Here is an 18238-nt window from a genome sequence, read left to right on the forward strand (position 1 = left end):
TAGCGTAGGTTTAATAGTCCAAGCTATGGGACAAGGATAGGGGTCTAGAAAATTTTACAGTATATCAAGAACTCAGAAAGAAAGGGTGGGCAAACCAGAAAAATGGTGCTTCCATTTCCACAATTTTTCAGATTTTCTTCTTGAGTTTCTTTATACCAATCTGAGGGAGATGTTTCCTATGTGCAGGTACGTAAAAAATCCTGAGAAGGGGGGGGGGGTAAAATAGGCTATAAAAACAAACAAAAACATAAGCAAAACACAGTAATAGGCCAAGTCCGCCAATCATTGCTATTTTTCCAATTATAAGTCCTGCAAGACACACTGATTAGCACAAATTCCTTATTTATTTTGACCATCCATGATAAAAAAAATTGCATGCAAAAAACATTATGTCCCAGCAGTGGGAGGGCCAAATGACTTGGATATTTGGGGATGTTTCTTGGGAATTTTGCTTTTCAAATTATTGAGTTATTATCAAAGTTATTGACAAACGATATAGTAACAGGCCTTGGTCTCAGATCGAGCTGATATTCAATCGAAGGTATTTTCTACACTTCAAATGTGCAACAAATCATAGGGAGAGAAGTTTCCGCAAATAGGCTAAATCAATTCGTGGTAACGAACTGTAAGTAAGGAGCGATCCGGCTCAATAGTAACCGAAACTCTAAAAACGGAATTTGATACCAATCGATGTATAAAAAGAATTGGATTTTTATGCTGATTTCAAATATATAAGTTTCATTAATTTTGGTCTTATCCATCAAAGGTTACGGGCCTGAAAAAAATTTGAACTATATTCGCAAAAAGGAGGAAACACCCCCTAAAAGTCATAAAATTTTAATGAAAATCACACCATCAGATTGAGTGCATCAAAGATCCGAATTGTAGAGGTTTCAAGCTGCTATCTGCAAAAATGTGGAATTTTGTATTTATTATTTTTATTTTTGCCAGAAGAAAGATCACGGATGCGGGTTTATTTTTTTTTTCAGAGGTAATCGTATCGACCCATTGGCTCTAGAGTATCATGAGAGGGCTCATTCCAACAAAAATTAAGAGTTCAAGTGCTCTTTTTAAGTGAGAAAAACGATTGGAGGGCAACTAAGCCCCCTCCCCAACCCCCTTTTTCCACAAAATCGTCTAATTAAAATTTTGAGATGGCCATTTTGTTCGGAATAGTAGAAAGGCCCAATAGCTATGCCTTTGGATATAACATACCCCCCCCCCCACAGCCCCAGGGGAATGGCCCAGTATAAAAATTGCTCATTGTTTACCCATAGTAAAAATTGTTTACATTGTTTACCAATTCATACATTTTAGGATGGGAAGACGAATTTTCTGTGTTTTTTTTTTCACTGAGAAACTTTCCATGGGGAGGGAGGTTTCCAGGGGGTGAACTTGTCAGGCGAAATTATACACTGGGGGATTTGTTGGAATTCCTATACAAATTATTTTTATATTTCTTGCTTTCTCTTTTCCGTCTCAATTTTACTCGTTGGGTTGTTAAGAGTAATTGTCGTGGGTAAATTTTCACCGGGATTGAATTGTCTTGAGAATATATCCATGGGGAAGGTATTTCTCTGTGGATGTGGGGCCAGATTTTCTGGGTTTATTTAAAAAACGATCAGAAATTAATTAAAAAAACAAGTTTTCTCAACTGAAAGTAAGGAGCAACATTAAAACTTAAAGCGACAGTAAACTTAATGTATATGAAAGGGGGTGCCCCCTCCTTAATACCTTATTCTTTGCGGTAAAGTTTGAATTTTGTCCCAATTCTTTAAGAACGACTCCTGAAACACTAGGGTCGTTTATTTGGAACAATATGAAGCTTTTTTCAAAAGTATTAAAAAAAATTTACGTAAAGAGCGAGGTGTTGAGGAGGAGGCAGCCCTCTTCACACCCGTAATAATTTATATTCATTCAAGTTTTAATGTTGCTCCTTACTATCAGTTGAAAAAACTTGTTTTTTTTAAAATTAATTTTCCAGACATGTCAACCAGCCATATGGGAAAAATACACAATGGCTAAAAAAAAAACATTGGCGGTACTTAATTGTGGACTCCAAGATTTGAAGGGGAAAGCACAACACTACCATGGAGCGCTCTTTTTATATTCTGCTGATTTTCAACAAACTCTGTAAATTATTCCATGTTCAACAGCGGGTGATGTTCCATGCTCCATGTTCCAAATTATTCCATGTTCAACAAATATGCATTTTCAACTAAACAATGATAAACTGTTTGAAATTTTGCCAAATCATTGTTACAAATATTGTGAATGGGAAGATCACAATTGACAAATTTACATATTATGTTCCATTGTCAAGGCTAGGTCAAACATACATGAGTTGATTCAAAAGCTTAGTCCCAAGTGAATCACACTGAATCACAAAAATCATCAGTTCAACAGCTATGTTGGTGGCTTCAAACAATGCTATCAATGCCAATTTCAGCAGTCAAAACAAAAAAACAGACAAAGTGATCAGGAGCACTAATTCACGAAATTATGTGTGTGTGTGTGGGGAGGTGGATGTGTATGATGGGGGGGGGGGAGAGTGGTAGCAAAATATATTTTTCAAAATGAAGGGGACAATTTTGATGTTTTTCGATTTTTTCAATGAAAATACGGAAAGATGATATTTTCAATGTAACAATAAAAAAACAACGTATAAGTCCATGACAAGATTTGCCAGTTACGTCCCTATACATTTTAACATTGAAAATTGGTGTGCCTATCATTTTTCTCCAAAACATTAACCAACCACGATTTGGTATCCAACCTGACTTTCAGTTAAAAACAATGGATAAATTCACTGGAGGAAAAACTTTGAATAGAAATTGAGGAAAAACTCTTCTTGTTTAGCTCCGTAGACAACAAATGAAAAGCAAAACCAGTAATTTATCGCAAGATGGCTCGAATAAATGTATTCGAAGAATTAAAATAACACTTTGGTGTGTTTGCCATATTAAATGGACTGGTTTTATGCTAACAATAAGTAGAACTTAATCATAATTTTGTACGGTGCAATTTTGTAAGAGATTACAGTAAGGTGCAACAGGTAAAAAGTATTTAATAGAAATTGCTTAAGGGATGTGGTACGACAAAGACTTGCCCTATCTCGTCCATACAAACTATATGATCCTATACGAAAATGAGGTAGGCTACTTGTCTATTATATAAAACACACTCGAGATGTGAAGTTTGGGGACAATAAAATATGATGAAAATAGAATAGGATAATTTATTAGCAAAATTGTGAAGGTCATTTGTGAATTATTAAATTGGGAGCTTAGGCGTCGGCTGACCCTATCAAAGACAAAGACAAGTTCATTATTAACGTGATTCTTGACCTAGTTAATTTGGTTCATTATTAAGGAGATTCTTGAGGACACTGGTTTATTTGCTTTGAATAGTGATAGAATATATTTTCTCACCATGGATGTTCAAGAATCATTTCAGATTGTTGGAAGGGCTACAACATAACTGAGCTGGAACAAGCATATTTCACTCATTTGAAAGTGAATCTCAAAAATATTTTGTTGACCCAGAAACCGGCGCCTCTACCCAAAAAGTAGAGATAATGTGGGGCTCCGCAAAGTGGAGGAACAAACGGCACCAATGTGCATCCTGCCATCATTCACATTCATACTTAGTAGAGTACATGTGGCGGGCGGCAGTAAAGGCAGAAGGTCAAGTTCATTTTAACGCAATTCTTGAGGACATTTTTGCTTTCTGGGAGCATATTTCCAAGTTGTAGTTTTCACTATTTTGCTAATAAAGTATTCTATTTTCATCATATTTTTTTTTTCATTAGGTTAAATAGGTTTGGTTAGGTTAAAATAGGATTATTTAGGTTATGCATTCAATATATGCTATGCTTTACCCTCCATCCCCCCCCTAATGTGCAAATATATAGCCCAAATTTGTTTATAAACTATTATATATTCATCCTAGTTTGTTTCATTTCATTAGCATTAACCAAACGTGACTTTTTAGAAAGGTCCATATAATGCACAAGTACCTAATTTTGTTTTATTTCATTAGCATTCACCAAACTTCACTTCTCGAGTGTGTTTTATATAATAGATAAGTACTGAAAAGTGTTATTTGTCTTACTTTTCCTTCTCACTCAATTTTACATGTGGAGGTGTTCTGGGGATATTTTCCGGAGAAATTTTCAGCTGGGTCGGAATTGTCTGGAATATTTTTCCATGGGAGGGGGGGGGGAATATCCGTGACAAAAATTCTTCATGGTGAAATTATCCATGGAAGCATTTTTCAACTGGAAAGGGGGATTCTTTTTTGTTTGGATTAAGAATTTTGTTTAGTAATTGATCATTAGCGGCCTTAGATCTCATACTCTGGGAGGGGGGGGGGGGCAAGGTATGCCACAGAAGTATAAAAATATAAAATACAAGCGCTACCCTCTCCCTGCCCTGACCTAGAACCGCCAATATATTGGATTACAATAATGAGGGTACCCATTAATTAAATTAAAAAAAAAAAAATCTTGGGGAGAAGATAGGAGTACTCATTTTGCAAAGAGCAGCCTGTAATGGAAGGAACTAACCAAAACCTGATTCAAGGGTAAATTAGGCTTATATGGGTGGTATGCAACGTGTAGTGTATGGATAGCAAGGTATGTAAATTACAAAACGACAGAATCATTCTCCTAAACATAATCATGCTTGAAACGGTTGAAGAGGGCAAACAGTAACTGAGGAGAGTGGGAGAGGGATAATGGACCTGAAAAACAGAGCGAATGGGCACAATAGTAATCAAAGCTCTAAAAATCAGAATTTTTATAACAAGACACATAAAAAAATTGAGTTTTTATGCTTATTTCATATATGTAATACTCGTTAAGTTTAATATTATATGTTCTTCAACTTTTTCCTCAATCTTTTTTTTTTTGTTTTAATCCTAGAAGTCAAGTGCCATTTTTATTGAGGACACAGCTACCAGGTGACAGGAGGACCGGCGGTTCAGTCTGCCTCTGGACAAGAGTAAACTATATTTACAACTCAGCTGGCCTAGATAAACAAAATGAATACTTTCATTTCTTTTCAAGAGGAAAATGGTTATCTTCTAGTTATTTTTCTTATTTTTACCTCTGATAGGTTTTGTCTTGGAAGCGGTTGCAAAGGTGCTCTACTTTACTTCTGTGTTATATTAGAGACTTTTTTATTTTTAATCGGAATTCATGTTCAGAGTGCCTGATCCCAGTCAGAAAAGTAACGAATGACGTATGGTGTTATCCCTGATACGCACAAATAAAATTTGACAAGAACGCAATTGACAACCATGATTTGAAACAACGGGAGCCATCTAGATTCACTCAAGAACTAAGTTAGTTTTTCAGCCCCCCTTTCCCTTTTTTACACATAAATGATTCTTGATAATTACACTATTCTAAATACATTTTGCGCGGTAAAAAGTTTAGCTAGAGTGGTACTCCTTTAAATATGGTTTTCCGGGAAAACATATCTTAATTAATTTCTTTTAAAATTCCTTGTTCTCTCACTGCCTACTTCGATTACTAACTTACTTTTCCTATTTCAGGTCCTTCCTTCCAAGGGAAACTTCTATTGCTAATCAATCTACAGATGATACAAGGGATTCAGTATCAGATGCAGGACCAGCTCTCACTGAGAAAGAGAAGAAAATTCCCGAGGGTGTTGATTTAGGGAACATTCCGAATCTCAGCTGCATAGTGAACCTTCCATTTTTCGTCAAAGAGCTCGCAGAATTTTTACTGCACAAATTTCAATGTAGAGAAGAAAGCCCCGAAATCTGCATAGTTCGTGTATATAATGTTGGCTTAAAAATCACACTAGTGACAGAATGTGTTGCATGTAAGTGGAAAAAACTAGTGTAAAATGAACCTGACACCCCCCCCCCATGATAAAGATCAAAGATTATTTAACGTCTTTTTCCGAAGAAAAGCCCAAAGAATCGATTGAACGCTAAACAAATCTGCATGGAGACCTCAATTTGAAGGCTACGTGGGGTGTCATGGGCTCAGGAGGAGGCTACGCAACACTTTGTGAGATTCTAGGTGTACTGGGTGTGCAAGGCATGTCACAAAATTTATTTTTGAAAACTCAACTTTCTGTAGGGAAAGTATGGATGGATACTTTGACAGATGTTTTACTGGAGAATGGAAAGGAATCCCTACAACGTGCAATTCACGAAGATCGATATGTCGATGATACATACTGGACCAAAGTGGTTTGTGAATGTGGGTGGAACAAACGGAGTAAGGGGTATGATTATACAGCTAAGGGTTGTGTGGCTTTAATCATTGACGCTTACACAAAAAATTGCTGTATGTGGGCATAAAAAATAAATATTGCTATGTTTGTTTTCGAGCGAAAAAAGAGGTAAAACACCCCTCTACAAAATGTGTTTTATGAATTATGATGGCCCATCACAGAGTATGGAGACGGATATTCTCATTGAAGGTTTTAGAATGAGCGATGAAATGCACGGACTGCAGTCAGTCGTTTTATTGGAGATGGAGACTCGAGTATTCTATACAAATTGAAACAGAACATCTTATACGGTCCTCTAATTGAAAAAGAAGAGTGTGCAAACCATGTTACGAAAAACTACACTTCGTATCAATATAATCTAGTGGAAATGAAGGAAGGCGCACATGCAAAATTTCTAAAAAGAGAGATTATACAAAAACTTACAAAATACCTTCGTGGGGCAATAAAAAAAATTCATAAGAGGAGTATACAGCCGATAATTTGAAAAGTTTGCTCAACAAAGGCCCCGATCATGTCTTTGGAAATCATGTAAAGTGCAATGATACTTGCCCCCAAAAAGTCAACAACCCAATAGCCTTATAGAGGATCGTTGGTACAGCATGCCAGCACAGGTTCTCCAGGATAAGAGAGATGGGATGGAGAATGTGTGCAAGAAAGCAGATTTCCTCCTTACCGATGTAGCAACGAACCTTGCCGAAAATTACATGTCAGTAGCTCCCAAGTTTTCGGAGACAAGCAAATTAGTAGGTCAAAGCGAGGGTCATATCATGCCCGAATTGGTGGTGCAAGCTTGTCCTACGCACTTGGTCCAAAGTGGCATGCCTATACATGGAAAAAAACATTTAATCACAGTCCAACAAATAAAATGAAGAAATTCTGTAGTAACACCGCAAACCACCGAGCTAAATCCAAGCGAAATCGGATGCTGTACTATAGTAATATTGGAGGTAGATTCGAGGCGAAAAGAAAATGCAATCAACAACTCTCTGGGTAAATCTGACCATGGACCGAGCTGCAATAGGCCTGATATGAAAGAAGAGGAGTTAAAAATAGCTATGGTTACATTTGAGGAGTCCTATCTAAAGAGTAGTGAAACCGCTTTGAAAGAACTGTACGAGAGAACCAAAGGCCAAGCTTCTAATGAAAACGATATGTGAAAGAAGTAATATAATAACAAGCACGTACTTTCACAGAATAGCTACACGCAAACAATCAACTAAAACTGCACCGATTGTGAAAGATATTAGAAATGGAGGTTGTGGTTGCCGCTCAACAGCTATGCTGAAAGGTAGTCGGTTAGAACCTGTTGCTTTAAGAGCATACGAAGAAAAAGTTGGCGCGCAAATTACGAAAGGTGAGGATATTGATCTTTTGGTTCACTCGATACACCAGTTTCTTGGTACTTCATTAGACGGAATTTTACCAGATGGGACACCAATAGAGGTTAAGACTGTCCACAGTATTCCAGAAAACAAAACTATAATTGACGCAGCTCGTACTAAAGGCCTTGTCAAAGACTTATTTCTGCAGAGCATCGGCTTAGATATTAAACTCAAAACCACTCACAAGTATTATAACCAAATTCAAGGACAGCTTGAAATTTCAAATCAAGAAAATGCTACCTGCTTGTCTATAATAACGAGAAGGATTGGGAAGTCTTTGTAGTTGCCCGAGTATTGCCGAGCCTTTTAAGCTTCTGGAAGGAAAGTCTTTTACCAGAAATTGTTGATTTGCGCCTTCTTAGGAATTTAGACCCCAGAGAACAAATATCTGTAGGAACAGCTATGAAAAAGTTGGGCTATTATAGCGGTAAGAGGCAGATTTTGAACCAAAATAACACAAACCACAAAAAAAACAGAGGAAAGAAGAATTAGCAGCTGAAGAATTTTTGCCAATCATTTGGTCTGACTCTGAACCTGAGCCATAGTTTTTTTCTGTATTTCTATATTTATTTTTTTGACCATTTAATGAGCGATGAACATATAAATCATTTATCAGTTTATTTAATATGGTTTTGAGTCAAATTTGATAAAAAGAAAAAAAGCTTTGATAAAAATTCAAGGTAAATACATACCTTGATTGATTAAGGTAAATACATACCCAAAGGCCGCTCTGGCTTTTGATGGGTTAAGAAGACAGGCGGTCAATGTCTTATTTGTGACAAGATCTGACTTTTCATTTTAATGCTTGTACCATATGGTTCCGTCTATTCATCCAAAGCAGCATCTCTTATATTTATTTTTGATGTAATTACTCATTTAATTGATATTTGTTTTATATTTCATTTATTCTATCATATCAATTTATGTTCATATTAAGTTTGACTTTTTATATGACTTTATTTCGGGTCATTTCAGGTTATATTATGGATCTTTACTTTTCGTCGAAAATCTTATTGGAAAATGTGTTTGCTTTTTTTAATCGAATTTATTGAAAGAGTTTCAATGAAGGTTAATCGTCGAAGTGTTTGTAGAGATTTCCACTGCTGGATTGTCAGTTTTTTTTTTACCAAAAAATACTGGAATGCAACAAAAATTTTCAAAATTAAACATTTTGTCAACATTTTCGATCATCCGTAGTTTTGTGCAATACCTTTTTACTAATATTTTTTGCACGGGGAGGATGGGGAGGAGGCTTTTAATTATACGGATTGAATATTAATAGTTTCAGCCTAGCGCTGAGGCCGTTTCGACCCTTGGCTAGTAGAAGGCAGAAAAAGGCAGGCGGTCAAGGTCTTATTTGTGATAAGACCTGACTTTTCATTTTAATGCTTGGACTTTATGGGTTCCGTCTATTCATCCAAAGTAGCATCTCTTGTATTTATTTGTTATGCAATTATTCATTTAATTGATATTTGTTTTATATTTCATTTATTCGATCATAGGAATTTGTGTTCATATTAAGTTTGACTTTTTATACGAATTGATTTCGGGTCATTTCAGGTTATATTACGGCTCTTTACTTTTCGCTGAAAAGCTTATTGGAAAATGTGTTTTTTCCCAGTTTTGATATAATTATTAATTCTAATTTATATTCGTTTTATGTTTCATTTATTTGATCATAGCAATTTGTGTTCATATTAAGTTTGACTTTTTACATGATTTTATTTTGGGTCGTTTCACGTTATAGTATGGCTCTTTGATTTTCGTTGAAAAATTTATTGGAACATGTTTTTTTTTTTTGTTACTTTTTATTAAAAATAATTGAAAGAGTTTCATTGAGGGTTAATTGTCGAAGTGTTGGTAGAGTTTTCCACTGCTGGAAATGTCAGCTGTTTTTTTTTTTTTTTTTTTTTTTTAAAAATTTTATGGAATGCAACATAGATCTATAAAATTATAAGAGTCATGTTAAAGTTATTATTATTATAAAATTATAAGAGTTATATTAAACATTATTTCAAAATTTTCTATCATCTGTAGTTTTGTGTAATACCTGTTCACTAATATATTTTGCACGAGGCGGATGGGGAGGGGGATTTATAATTATACGGATTGAATATTATAATTTTCAGTCTAACACTGAGGCCGTTTCGACCCTTAGCTAGTAGAAGCCCTTGAATATACATTTATCTTTTTCCACTATTTATCAACAGAATTGTTTCGTGTACTGTTGTGTCAGAACTATTAGTTTTTTTTTAATAGATGCATGACAATGTGATTAAAGAATTCGAATATCACAAAAATTCAAACTAATTTGTTTCTTGACTTTTTTTTCTATTGAGGTTCCCATGTTATCATTTACGTTCAGTAGTTTTGTAGTTTTCAAGCGAATTAGCTAGGAAGAATGTTAACTTTATCTTAAAACGAATCGATACAGCCGAACTAATTTTTTCTTCTAGAATTCGTCATTTTTCTTTAATTTTGTTTTAGCCTGGTCTTATTGGCTGTTCGATCAATATCAATTAAGTTGACCGAAGAAAAATAATGTCTGTCCCATTTTGGTGTTTGGCAAATCAATACACAACAACTGACTTTTTCAAAAATTAATTTCAAAAACTTTTTCTACAAAATAAGTTTAAAAAAAAACAATTAAAGAACTCCATTAAACCAAAAATAGAATCAAATAATCTACCAAGCATACAACTACCGCAAATCAGTATCAATAAACAAATGAAACCCAAAACAAACATAAATCAAAATAAATCACAGAGTCAAACTCAAAACGAGCAGAAATTAATATGAGTAGGGTTCTAAACCCCTATGCTTTCTAAAAGCCAGAATATAATTTGTACTTTACTGAAAAAAATTCAAATGAATTTACTGGAAAAACGTGCATTGTCAGTTTAATATACATATGCTCATATTTAATCTTTAAAATCTTAATTAATTTTGATTCCTGAAAGTTATAAAAATGAAAACATTTAAAAGATTTTTTTTTCAGTAAAGTACTGAATTTCTGAATATTCTGGCTTTTGGAAAGCATAGGGGTTTTTCATTTATCTCCCTTCGTCCCTTTCTAATGCCATGTAAGTTTCAAGCCAAAAAGAGGAGAATTTAAGGTTTTTAGAAATTCACGTGTCTCAAACTGATGCAACCAATTTTTATTAATACATTCTTTATCTTTATATGCTGATTAAAGGGGGTCTCCATTGGTCCTGTCTATAGGCCCTGTAAGTTTAAGGCAACTGGAAAAGGTTTTAAGGCAGTTTTAGGCGCTTAATATTGATACAACCAAACTTCTAAATGTTATGTCTTTATTAGGGAGTTGACCCTGTTTCAAAAACACTGTAAGTTTCAAGACTATTTGAGACTGAACAAATTTTGGGGTTTATGAATTGACACAGCCAAAAATTAGTCTCAATCTGCGTAACAGTAATAATCTTATTTTTTATGTCTTTCTTTTTTTTTTACTTTCAAGAATTGTTTTTCTTTTCGTAGAGACGATTCAATTAAGTTTAGTCGAATTAGCCGAACAAGTATGGTTTGCTTATTGATTAGTTCTGCATACATAACTGAATGATATTGAACCAACAGGATGAAAATTATATTGGGTCAAGAGATTTGAGTGGATTATAATTTAGATACATTTAAATGGAACTTCAATTTCAAATATAAAGTAAACAAAAGGTTTCCGCACCCTTGTTAATTTATAAACTTGATAACTGAATGACGACCATATTTTCATTGGCAGTCTGTTGCTATTATCTGGTTTTCAATGACTGTCCTACAATTTATCATTGCTTTGATCTGCTTTCTGGAATTATTGCTTTCTGGACTAGAAATTATACTAGCAAAAACATGGGACCCATAGATTCGCATTCAACACTATTCCCATATGTAATGGCTGCTACCGATGATAATACCGTATCCCAGATCCCCTCCCATATGGTTCGATATAGCCCTAGTCAAACAGATAACGAACTTTAAGTAAGGAGTGAACCGGCTCAATAGTAACCAAAACTTTAAAAACAGAGTTTTCATACCAGTAGATATATCAGAAGAATTCAATTTTTATGCTTATTTTAAATATGCAAGTTTCATTAAGTTAACTCTTACCCAGGGGTGATCATATCGACTCATTGGTCCTAGAAGATCTTGAGAGGGCTCATTAAAACGGAAATTAAAAGTTATAGTCCCCTTTTTAAGTAAGCAAAAAAATTGGAGGGCAATTAGGCCACCTCCCACGCCCCTTTTATCGCAAAACGGTCAAATCAAAATTTTGAGATTGCCATTTTCTTCAGCATAGTTGAAAGGCCAAACAACTATGCCTTTGGAGATATCTTGCCCCCCCCACAGCCAGTGGGGAAAGGTCTTTACGTTACAAAATTTGCCCATTATTCACGTATAGTATTTGTTACTGGGAGCTTTGCATACACTTTTCGGGGGGGAGGGTTTCTGCTGGTGGGATTCTCCGCGGATATAATTTTCCATGGGGATGGTAGTTTCCAACGAGTAAATTTTTCAGGGAAAATTTTACACTAGGGGAATTGGCCAGAATTCCTAAACGAAATTCTTCATATGTCTTGCTTTCTTATTGCCGACTCAATTTTACGCGTGGAGATGTTAAGGGTAATTGTCCGGGGTAAATTTTCACCTGGATTGAATTGTCTAGAGAATAAATATGTGGACAAGAGGGATTTATCCATGGAGATGTTGCCAAATTTCCTGGCATTACTTAAAAAACGATCAGAAATTAAATAAAAAACAAGTTTTTTCAACTGAAAGTAAGGAGAGCAACATTAAAACGAACAAAAATTATTATGCATATGAGGAGGGTTACTCCTCCTCAACACCTTACTCTTTTCGCTAAAGTTTGAATTCTGTCCCAATTATTTTAGAACGACTCCCGAAACACTATGTTCGTTTAATTAGAACAATAAGAAGTTTTTTTTTAAGTACTAAAAAACTCTAGCGTGAAGAGCTAGGTTTTGCGGAACAGCAACCCCCCTCACATACGTAATAATTTCTGTTCGTTTTAAGCTTTAATGTTGCTCCTTACTTTCAGTTGAAAAAAGTTTTTTTTAATTTAATTTCTATACAAAACTGTTACTTCTTTTGTTGGCTGGCATGATTTTTTGGCGCTTTTCTCATCATCTTATCATCATTTCTCATCATAGCACAAAAAAAAAAAATACGTTTTGAAAAAGAATATCAGTAACTTTGTATATAACTTAGGGCTATAACTTGGTTCCTAGGAGGGAGGAAACAATAGTCACGTTAATGACCACGGGTAATAGATCGGTGCAATGCCTGTTCTTTTGTTGCTACAGTGATGGGTTCAAAAGAGGCCGGGCAAAATCATGCTCACAACTAAACCCCCCCCCCCCGTCAAAAAACAATCAGGGGATAGTTCAAGATTTGAGGGTCAATTAGAGTTATACAACTTACTAGCATTATCTCTCGATCAAGAGTTCAGTCAACATACTCATAATACAATCAAGGAATAAATCACCCTACGGGGTTGGAATCTATTAGTGAGCGGGTTATAAATGAGCGTGTTTCAAATTCGCCTGGTCTGTGTCTTCAATGTTAAGAATTTAAGTAGATTAACCTTAAGTACAGGAAAGGTCAGCCCCTAAAAATATTCCAGTCTACCTGCTCAAAAAATAATGAAAATCCATTCAAAGGCATTATCATTTGACCGATCTTGCCGCTTTGGGAATTTCTGCGCTGTAACCCGCCTTGATTGACAGACTAGCCGAGAAAAAGTAACTATATTTCAGTGTCTTATTGAAGCAATTAGGTCAAAGTTACGTCATAGTTCGGCATTGTATATGTTTTTTTTACATTTTTTAATTTTTTACTTAGTATTTAAACTTCGGCAACTCGGCAAGTGAAAGACAAGTTACTGTGATATTGTGCACTTTGTATAGACCTATTAAATTTTCAATTACGATCCACGAGCATAAATTGGATTCGATTTACTGAAATCGAATAAATACTATTGTTTGATTATCACAATCATTTAGATCTGTTGAATCACTGTTACTTAGTTACATTCTAAGATAGTTGAAGTGCTAAATAAGGGGCAGAAAAAGGAACAGGAAAGGGCTCAACTTGAAGAGTGGTCAAGTCCACCGTGATGATCTGAAGGAGAAATATATTTCCCAGATCAGCCTTGCCGAGCCGTTTGCGTATTGCCCCTGCGCCACCAAATCTAAGGAGTGACAAAGCAGCTGAAAATATTGCATCGACTGAGAATGAGGGTCTCTTTGGACTGAAAATAATAAAATCAGAGACAAATCTGAGTTACAAGAAGCCGAGGCGTTCCCGATGACTTGCGGATATTCTTTATCTTTTCAAGGATTGCGAGAATAAGGTCATTTGTGGTTTTCACACAAGAAGTGTTATTTTTCTCTTAACCGAGTCCCCTTCCCTCCTGCATCCGTCCCCTCATCTTCTGGACACATGGTTTACGAGCTTAGTCTTGGAGATAGGGTTCGATATCGGAAATGAAAAAGAGACTTATTTATTGGGAGTTTGATGACTTCTTGTGTTCTAGTTCTCTATTTCAAGTTTCAAGCCAAATTTACAGTCCTTGACCTAGAGGACTGTGGGGGGGGATCCCCAAATGTATAATTACAGAAGCTGTGTAAATATTAAAATCATGTTTCTACCGGCATGTTTCTTCGGCTCCCGGATGTTACTACTATGTATTGCGTATGATTATACGTTTATTAGCTGTCTTTTGCCTTCATATTTGATTTTCAATGACAATTTATTATAGTCGTTTATTTATGTATAGTTTTCTGCTAGTTGCTTGTATATTCTTCAAATTTAATTCAATTTCTTAGAACGATTGTCCTAGATAAATCAACGAGAAAACACACTTTCAAATTTGATTTTCAATGACAATTTTATAGTCGTTTATTTATGTATATTTTTACGCTAGTTGCCTGGATATTATTAAAATATAATTAAATTTCTTAGAACGATTGTCCTAGATAATTCCGCAAGAAAACACACTTTCAAATTTGACAAGCGTGCTTCATTGGCAAATGTCAACTTTTGTCACTTGTCAACCCCCAAATTCTAGATTGATCTTGATAACTAAGCCCCCTGGATAAGTCCTTTGACAAATTTACAGACAAGAGAGCCTGAAAATCTAGCAATAGACAACCACATCCCCTTAAGGAGTTGAACCACTTTTTATATTCACTGCATAAGCTTGCTAGTTGTTGCAAACTGCGTGCCTATCAAACAAGACAGTAAAGCTGCCACAGCATAATAGTGACAAAAACAAATTGAGAATTTTGTTTTACATACTCCTTTTCCATACATATTTCTTGAGTGGTTCAATAAAATAAAAGTTCAAAATAGGGATAAAATCCTTTTTAATAGACAGTGTATAGAAAATTCACAAAAAATACCAGATATTTCAGACACTGCATATGTGACCGAAATATTTGGTACTTTTTGTGAATTTTCTATACATTATCTGTTAAAAAGGATTTTATCCCTATTTTGAACTTTTATTTTATCGTCATGGAAAGGCAGTGTGGTCTCCGAAATTATCTACGTCATATTTAGTGGTTCATATACGAAACAGATTTGCATAAAAAACATCTTTCAAATCACCTATTTAAACACTAAATCTTATCAAGTAACTCAGTAAAAGAAATATTTTTCCTTTATACGCTACATACAAAAAAGGCTCAAGTTTCACTCAACTAAACTTGACACTGATTTGGTTGAGAACGACTTTTGAATAATGATAAGGGTTTTATCACAACTAAATATTTGCACATTGTGTAATAGATAAGCTACAAACAAACAAACAAGTGAATAGAACCCACAATTCATACCTATATGATGATTTTTTTTTCATGTTACTATTGTTAAAAATACTTTAAACAGTATAACAATTTTGATTAAAACCACAATAAAGATAATAAAAGCTACAGAAACTCGAGTGCGTCAGATTGGGTGAAAATAAAACATAAAAATAATTATCTCCAGGAATCTGTGAGGTATACTCGTATACATACATAAAAGTCCTAGCTTTAGGTGAGGCGTTCAAGTATTTGTCTACAAGGGAAAGTGGGTCCTCACACAAAAAAAGTTTGCATTTGCACAGAAAATTCAACACGATCTAGACAGGCTACAGGATTGGACTCAGGACTGGCTTCTCCAATTCAATACAAGTAAATGCTGTTTGTGCACCTTGGACCTAATAACCCAATGGCTACCTACTCAATTTTAAATCCCATCACTAAAATAAGGGACCATCTAGTGAATAGAGAAGAAGAAAAGGACTTTGGTGTCATCATTGACGAAGGGTTGAGGTTCCGAAGCCGCGCCCAGCATGTTGTCTCCCGAGCAAATTCCATCCTTGGCCTATTAAAAATGACCATCAGTAGCCAAGAAGCAACATTATTCATACAATTTTTTAAGGCTCTTGTTAGTCCCCATCTTGATTTTGACATGCGCCTATCTGGTCCCTTTTACCGACAAGCTGTAAGGCTCATCGAAACTGTTTAGAGGCGACCAACGAAGTACGTGAAAAGCCTAAAATCAGCCTCATATGAGGACTACCTCAAGCAACTAAAGCTACGCACCCACCCTCGTCTACATACGCATGCGTAGTTATATGATGATGACTTACATACTCCAAAATATCAGTGGTGGTTGGGTGACAAGGAATATATTTCAGTAAATTTTTTTCGTAGCAATAAGTTTATTTTTAAATACTTTTAGGAAAAAACTCTCAAATAAAAAGAGCAATTAAATTGCATGCATTATGAAACAAAATTCAGTAAATTTTAAACGACAGGGATTCCTGGCAAAGGGATCAATTTATTTAACCAATTATATATTTAATTATTATGGATTTAATCTTAAAAGAAGATCGGACTCAAACCAAAATTACGAAAGATTTATTACTTCCGTAGATTATAATAGATGTATACTTGTTTTTATGCAATTTCCTATGCCTTAAAATAGTTTACAGGAATAGAGATACTCAAAAATCATCCTGCCTGCATAGATACCACGTTTTTATTTTATAAAGGGCATGTAAAATATATCTCTTATATAACAGGACAATTTTCCCTCCCTTGAACTTAAATGCTTTATATATTCAGAAATTAAAAAGATAGAATAGCGAAAGAAAAACAAAATTTAAAACTACTACCCAGCTCCCAAATTAACCCACTTTCGTTTTATTGTCCTATTCAACTCAATAAAATGAACGGGTTCAAAAAAAAAAATTCGTCACAAGAGAATCTTATCTAATAGTTTGTTATAAAAAAAAAAAAACTGGAAGTAAAAATTAACTCGGAACAATATTCACCAAGACTAAAATGAAATTCTTATTACAGTTGCTACACCGGCAGTATTAGCTTCTACGATCCCTCTAAATATAAAAAATTCTTTGGTTTCTTGTTACCCACCAAAAACCAAATATCTGAGAAAATTTGCCTGATTTTTGAAAAAAGGTGAAACACCACCCCCCCCAAAAAAAGCAAGCGATCTTATTAAAAATTCCTTTATTAGATACATCATATTAGAGAACTTTACCATAGATGTTTCAAGCTCCAATTTTCAAAATGTAGAATTTCGCATTTTTTTTCAGAAGAAACTTCGTCGATGCATGTTTATCTGTTTTGTTTTTCACAGGGGTGATTGTGTCAAACCGAAGGTCCAAAATAATTGGGAGGGAGCTTATTCAAACGTGAATTTAAAGCTCTTTTTTAAGTGACCATACAGATTGGGCCAGGGGAATGTCTTGTTTTCTTTGTATTTACGGGCACCAAGTTACGACTTTACCCCGAAGAGGATAAATTTGCGATCAATTTAGAATTCTGAGAAGCTAATGGATTTAAGAGTATCAATAACTATATTTTAGGCTTCCCAGTTGTAAAAGAAGTAATGTCACACGATGGCAGTACTGGATTAAACCAAGTTGATTCGCTTTATTTGTAATGAAAATAGGCTACGTTTGGTGATCTGTAATTGCGCATCAGCTATAATGAGAAGGAGGTGAGTCATTGTTTAGGGGGGGGTAAGGTAGATTCCTAAAAAAGTATATTTTAATGGACAAACTACGTCCTGTCCATGAGGGTTCAGATAAATCTTGAAAGAGGGGGGGAGTAGCAATAATTAAATCGTATAACGATTCAGCTAAAACGTTACCGTCCCACATAGACCAGCACAAAGGCGCGAAATACAAAGCAGGTCATCCTTAGCCCGCCAGGAAATTTCTTTGGGATGGCAAATACTGCTAGGAACTTAGTTTTCAGCAATTTTAAATGGTGTATTTTCTTTTCCTATTTATATGAAATACTTTAATGTATTAATTAAAAAACTTTTTCCACAAAATAAGTTTTTCAAAGAAAAGTAAAGGACTCCATTAAACAAAAATGAGCAAAAATAAAACAATCTACCAAGCGTGAAACTACCACAAATCAGCATCGATAAATAAATGAAACCCAAAACGAACATAAATTACAATAATTAACCGAGTCAAAATAAAAACGAACAGAAATTAACACAAGTTGGGCGCAAAACCCCTATGCCTTCCCAAGG

The 18238-nt window shown here is 34.9% G+C and overlaps 1 protein-coding gene across 4 annotated transcripts in view; it reads right to left on the bottom strand.

Annotated features, from left to right (window-relative positions):
- The window catches only part of HDAC6 (histone deacetylase 6), a 41839-nt gene that overhangs the window by 9744 nt on the left and 13857 nt on the right, over nucleotides 1-18238 (bottom strand). The window contains exon 1 of one of the 4 annotated variants that reach the window (XM_089090860.1): nucleotides 15358-15376. The exons of 2 other annotated variants lie outside the window; for them this stretch is intronic. The gene's annotated coding sequence lies outside the window, so the exon portion shown is untranslated. Of the gene's footprint in view, nucleotides 1-15289; nucleotides 15377-18238 lie in introns of those variants that run through there. One more of the 4 variants, XM_089090859.1, reaches the window with a different exon arrangement.

Source organism: Artemia sp. Qi Xiang Cuo, chromosome 6 (assembly GCF_049724085.1).
Source record: "Artemia sp. Qi Xiang Cuo chromosome 6, ASM4972408v1, whole genome shotgun sequence".
Taxonomy (NCBI): domain Eukaryota; kingdom Metazoa; phylum Arthropoda; class Branchiopoda; order Anostraca; family Artemiidae; genus Artemia; species Artemia sp. Qi Xiang Cuo.